Source organism: Strix aluco, chromosome Z, assembly GCF_031877795.1.
Source record: "Strix aluco isolate bStrAlu1 chromosome Z, bStrAlu1.hap1, whole genome shotgun sequence".
NCBI classification, from domain to species: Eukaryota; Metazoa; Chordata; class Aves; order Strigiformes; family Strigidae; genus Strix; species Strix aluco.
Window position 1 is genome coordinate 44,040,266 of NC_133971.1, and position 6,683 is coordinate 44,046,948.

Genomic DNA, 6,683 nt, shown 5'->3' on the forward strand with positions numbered 1-6,683 from the left:
GGAAGAAACAGATTTCATTCTGCCTTCAGACTTTGTGTTTGTTTTTGTGTGGGCTTTCTATGTCTGCCCTTTAAAAATATACAGGTGTCCTGGTTTAACCAGGATAGGGTTAAGTTTCCCCAGCAGTGGGGGGGGAGCTCTAGCCAGGTTATTCAGATACCATGCAGATGTCACATCCTGGCAGGACACATTTTTCCTGGCCGGGAGCGCGGTGCACTCGTGGTTTTGTACATCGTGCTTCAAACTGCTGTATTTGGTAGCTATTTTGCTCTGTTCATTGCTATCACTATTACTGTTATTGTTATTGTTGTGGTTTGTTGTGTTGCTATTGCACTGCTGTATTAAACCTTTCCTTATTTCAGTCTTGGGGCTTTGTATTTTCACTCCCTTTGTGGGGGAGGGGCAGCGGCCGCGTGGTCTCAGACCCCAGCAGGGGCTAAACCATCACAACAGGCTTCCACATTTTGGATCATAGCCCCAAATTATTCTGGGCATTCTTCAGGTGCAGACTTGGCATACAGATTACACACTCTACATGTGGAGTTTTGTGAATCAGGTATTCATAAAACTTAGGCGGTATTGCAGGTCTGTGTGTAAATTGTATAAATTTCAATCCAAGTGATACACAAATCTTCAGTGAATAGGTTGCAGAACTCCCTGTCATTTATTTTTATGGCTAATGGATTTTTTTATATTCCATTTTCTACAAGTTTTCATTAAGCAGTGCATGTGAAGTGCTTCAACTTGACTTTGATGTGCATTCAGTATCAGAAGGAAAGATCAGGCCTTTTATCTCTAAACTACAGATCAATTACCTTTCTAAACACTTACCTCATAATTTTCCTTTAAATAAAAAAGAAAGAACAGGTACCACTATCAACTGTATTAAGACAGGAAAAATAAGAGTGATTATTAAAAATGGAGGCATCACCTAAGATAAGGTACAAGGGAGCATGGACCTGCCATTGTAGGATTAGATGCGCATGCACAAAAATCATATAGAGTGTAAAAGAGGAAATGGTACCTTACATTTAGAAGTAGAAAAATCCTTAATTTCTTGAAACAAGAAGATAGGTGGCTTGCTAATGAATTAAATATGTGACAGCTTTTAAGTGCAGCACAGCTGCTGAGTTGTCAGAGCAGGTGACTTTATCACTGGCAGATTTTGATGGTATTATGCTTAAGATGAAATAACCACTTGTTTCTAAAAACAGCCTCTAATATCCTATGTGAAGGTCGGTCTCATAGATTTCATTCCTTAATATACTAGCTGACATTCCCATTTTCTGAAGTATGAGCCCTTAGATACATAAGTCTTAGATATTGTAGTATTGTAGTATCAAGAAGGCTACTATGTGCAGCATTGCAATTAGGTAGAGAAAATCCTCTTACTATGGTACGTATGTGACCGGTAAACCAAAACTTTCAAATTGTTTGGTTTCTTTTGTTTATACATTTTTACTAGGACTTTTGCAATAGTGCAGTCAGGTTCTAAATATGAGTGCTTTTCCATTCAGCACTGTAAGACTTACAAAAAATAATTTAATACAAATAGCATTGGAGTTCAATGTAGATAATAAAATACTAACATCCTCTTGCACAGCTCTCAGCTATGTAGGTTCAACGTATGAGGTATTTTTCTTTTCTCTTGAAGTGACATGACGTTGAGTTATTATTTCAGGAAGGAAGAAGTGAAACTGTTATTTTATTCATTTATATTCCAACAATATTAAACATGCTAGTTTAAAAACACAAGAATCCCCCTCTCTGAAACTAACAAAATAGTCAAATGCAGAAGAAGCTATTCAAAATTGTCTTTTAATAAAAGTTTAAAGTCTTCAAAATATATTTGCCCCTCGAGCAAACTTTTTTCATTTAATATTGTGTCTGTTAATTAGTGCTTCAAATTTGCAAATTCTTTATTGGTTTATATCAATGTAATACCCAAAGCTCATCTCATTGCCAGATTTGAATGAAATATGATCCTGTTTATTCTATTAAAACGAAGGCTTGAAATTGTTACCCAAATGCCACAGGAATTCTTGCCATTTTCTCATCAAATTCCTCATCAGATTTTTTGTTAAAGTCACATTGGTTTAGATTTTGAGCCTTGGCATTTAAATGAAATTCAATGTGCCCCACTGGAGAAAACATCTGCAGGGACATATTATGTACAATATCCATTCCAATCAAGCAGGAGTGTACTGTGTGACTGAATGAGAAGCTTATTCTTACTCCACTTAGGTTTACCCTGATGTGGCTATTGAGTCAATCTGTGAGAAGAAACGTTTAGAAAATTAAACTAGCAGAACAGGAAAGATTTGGTTTTTTAATACTTAGAGCAAATACTTCCAGTTGCACAATATTAATTTAAGAATGACATTTTTTTAAAAGAACCTGAAGGAGTTTGGTGCCAAATTCCCTTAGCAATCCAATGGGAGTTGGGAATCAGTGCCCCCAGGGTGCCTTGGCAAATCTCTCTGAGTGATTAGTAGTAAGGGTTTACTCTGAATATAAAATCATGATCTACAGAAACTGAAGGGAGTAGAGAGGTGTTGGGGAAGAAAGAAAGAAAAGAAAGAAAAAGAAAGAAAGAAAGAAAGAAAGAAAGAAAGAAAGAAAGAAAGAAAGAAAGAAAGAAAGAAAGAAAGAAAGAAAGAAAGAAAGAAAGAAAGAAAGAAAGAAAGAAAGAAAGAAAGAAAGAAAGAAAGAAAGAAAGAAAGAAAGAAAGAGAAAGAAAGAGAGAAAGAAAGAAAGAAAGAAAGAAAGAAAGAAAGAAAGAAAGAAAGAAAGAAAGAAAGAAAGAAAGAAAGAAAGAAAGAGAAAAAGAGAAAGAAAGAAAGAAAGAAAGAAAGAAAAGAAAGAAAGAAAGAGAGAGAAAGAAAGAAAGAAAGAAAGAAAGAAAGAAAGAAAGAAAGAGAAAGAAAGAAAGAAAGAAAGAAAGAAAGAAAGAAAGAAAGAAAGAAAGAAAGAAAGAAAGAAAGAAAGAAAGAAAGAAAGAAAGAAAGAAAGAAAGAAAGAAAGAAAGAAAAAGAAAGAAAGAATCAGTTCTGTAATACTATAACATATATTAAAAAGTTGCAGAAATTCTGTAAGCATGAGATTAGCTATCAGTAAAGATGATCTATCTGGAACAGGCCCTTTTCTTTTTGAAGCATCTGCCTTACACACTAAGCTCATCCCATGTTACAGTTGGTGGGCAAAAAAAGGCAGTATGGAGGAGCAAGCCCTTCTACAGTAGTAGGGTGTTTGTGGAACCTGCTCCCTTTCCTAACAAGGAATTCAGACCAAAAAAAGTAAAAAAGTCTCTTTAAAATGTATTTATGGTGACAGAGCCCTTTGCCATCCTTTGAAAGGCTTATTTTTACAGGCAGAGCACCTGCATGTAATGCCTCTTACGCTGCAAAGCTGTGAATAAGAGCTGTCATTATGAGCTTTTCAGGTATTTTAAATAAAGGCTAGAAGAGACATGACAGTGGAGGTGAGGGCATCACTCCAGAGAATCCCTAGAATTGATCTGTATTTAGCACTACAGCGATGGGGACAACATCAAGAATAACAGGTCCAGTTTTTCTGCCCCCTAATACAGGATATTGATAAAGAGGGACAAGCTCAGCAGAGGGCTAGCAAGATGGAGCCAGGCTGTTGATAGTGGTACATGGTGACAGGAGGAAAAACCACAAGCATAAATTGGAAAAAAAAAAAAAAAAAAGGTTCTGACTGGATGTAAGGGAAAATTGTTTCCTTTTGAGGACAGCAGGGCATTGGAATAGAGGGCAGAAAGGCTGTGGAGTCTCCATCCATAGAAGTTTTTAACACCAAGTTAGAAGAAGCCCTGTTTAACCTGATATGACTTCAGAGCCAGCCCTGCTTTGAGCAGGAGTTTGGGCTAGAGACCTCCTGAGGTCTCTTCCAACCTGAATTTTCCTACGATCCAACTGGATTTGTAGGGGAAGTTTGGGGTTTCTGTTTAAAATCTTCCCCACTCCTTTCTTGTCCTTATTCTACCCCTTTCTCTCAGATTTTTAGACTTACATCGATGTGTTCTTCCAGTGGTGTATAGTTCCTTTTAAGAGCACTTCTGGAAGAAGTGATTAGTAATTGAAAATAAGCAAAACAAACCACAACAAACCAGCTTATATGTAATCAGGAAGACATGTCCAATATACTAGAATGTTACCAGATAGAGGTCATTTAATTAGTAGGGTACAGAGAAAAAAGGATAATAATGAAATGGTAAATTTATGGTAGATTTCCAAATCCGTGTATAACTTTGTTTATAAAATATGCCTGTCTGACAAAAGCAGGCACATGAAAATTTAAAAACATATGATTAACCCAGGCAGTGTAGTTCTAAACTTCTCAGGTTCACGTCTGTGTCCTTCAAGTTTGGAGACAAGAGAGTTGCACACTGAATTTGGAATTCAGCAAACCTGTACACCAAAGAGAAAAGGTGTTACTCAAAATATTCTGGTTGAAATCTCTTGCATTTGACACCCAGAAAGTATTCATGTAATGTTAACAGCTCATTCTAACTGTCAAACCAGCCCTGCAGTAAACAGGCAGTTTCTTAGAAATTAGGTAGATCAGATAGGAATTAGGTAGATCAAAGTCCACTACAGTGAGTGCTCTATGCTAACAGAAAATAAGTCTGGTACAGCCTATAGCTAACTTCATGAAAAAGGTAATTTTAAGCACAAATTGTTACATATGATCTTAAGAAATATCCTTCAAATCCTTTTTTTCTGATCTGAAAGGAGTCAGAAACTCTTACTGCTTTCACCCTGTTGTGTGAGTGAAGACAGTAGTTTTTTTTTTAAAAAGGATAGGTCCCTACATCACCACAAAGTGTGAAATTTGTTTTCTTTCATATTTTACATATAACTGTATTGAATAAAAATGGATGATGAAAAGAAAGTGTGGGTTATTCTATCACCTGACAAGTTAGGTTGTTTGGGGCTTTTTGGTGGCCATGAAAGGATAGAAAAATCTGGTCAGAAATTATTTTCCATTCTTGTCCTGCATGACCATTAAGGGCAAGTTGTGCTCTGTGGAGGTTTCAGTACTAGTAGGTTTTAAAGAGAAATGTGAAGCACAGTAAACAGGTCTGTGATTATTTTGATTGTAGTGGGACAAACAGGAGAAGTAGCATGAACCAAAACATCACCATGCTTGTTCAACAATTCAGCTCACTTCTGCTTGCAAGAAGGAAGTTGGTTGATGACATGATAGGTGAATAAATACTTACAGCAAGAGTAGGTTGTTTCTTTTTCATAATGTTGCAGCCTTTGCTATGTACTTCAATAGTACTGTGAAAAATGTAGTGCTAAAATAAGGTCACATTCTTTGTTTATTTCTCTTGGTGATTCCCTATTATATTTGCAGAGATGACATGTCAAAGATGAATTTCTGAACTGCTTCTTCATCAAACTCAACTGGTCTCTGAATTTCAGAGTCAGATTCTTCCTAGCTCAAGCATAATTACCACTAATAAAAGTTTCAGTAGGTCTAACTGTGCTTTCAGTTATAGCTGGGCAATCTCCTTATCTTTTGTAAGAAGAATACAGGAAATTCTTTTCCTCATGGAATGATTTGGTTTTGGGTTTGCATTTGCCTTATAAAACTAATTCTTCACAATGCATGTGTTGAAGCTGTCTTGCTTTCCTTTAGCTACTGTCTCTGCAATGCTAACATGAGTAAAAATAGTACTTTAATGGTTATTTCTTTATTTTGGTCACTACAGTTAATAGATATGATTCTGAAGTTAAGAATTTTTATGTGAGAAGCAGAATTATTGAATAAGCAGTCACTATTTTTACAGGCAGAGTGCATGTTCAAAAGAGAAAGCTGCTAATACCACAGAGATAAAAGGATAATTTGCACTAATTTATGAAGCTAATTAATCAAATGAACTGAGTATATTAACCAGTTGGTGATGTTCTGCTGAGCAGGAACTGAAACAGTTAGAAACTTCTTCAGACTTTTTTTTCTTATTACCATGACATACTTTAACTTACATTGCAAGTTTCCTACAGTGATAACCCTTTCATAAACACACAGTTTAAGCAGTTTTAATAAACAAGAAATGTGAATGCTCACAATGTCCAGGCAGATTCCTCTTTGTATCATAACATTTTCCTAATGAATTACTGAGAATGAAAGATACAGTATGTGAAGACCCCTCTGGCTGTAAACATTATGGGTATGAAAATATTTTAAATATTTAGTACAATATTTAGTACATGCTTATTAATAAGAACAGTAGGGATTTATTTGAATTTATAGCAAGTTTTAAAAAATGTTAAAGTTGCCATTCTATATAGCTTCAGAAGATTCTGCAGTGGAAAAATGTGTTTCTACTAAAATTGTGGTAAATAAAAAAAAAACAAAGAAAGGTTGTTTTATATTGCCTAGAGTCTGTAAGAGATGCAGAGGCAACATATTTCAATGTTAAATTTGTTGGTAAAACCATCAGCAACAATGGAGCAAAATGTTTCAAGACGTGCAAGAATTTTGCAGAGGCAGGCTAGATAAGGCCATCTAAATCCTTTAAAGCAGAATTAAGGGTAGCTTTCTGACGTGACAGAAATGCTGTGTAATGAATCCAATTTGTCTCTATAAGCCAATGGGAATGAAACGTGTAAAGTAAATGGGGATTTTTCTCTGAGTGTCCAAGGCAAATC

The 6,683-nt window shown here is 35.6% G+C and overlaps 1 long non-coding RNA gene across 1 annotated transcript in view; it reads left to right on the plus strand.

Moving 5' to 3' along the window:
• The window catches only part of LOC141918269 (uncharacterized), a 495,882-nt gene extending 492,841 nt beyond the window's left edge, over positions 1-3,041 (plus strand). The window contains exon 2 of the long non-coding RNA XR_012621644.1: positions 2,915-3,041. This is a non-coding gene — a long non-coding RNA (uncharacterized LOC141918269). The remainder of the gene's footprint in view (positions 1-2,914) is intronic.
• The last annotated feature ends 3,642 nt before the right edge of the window (positions 3,042-6,683 follow it).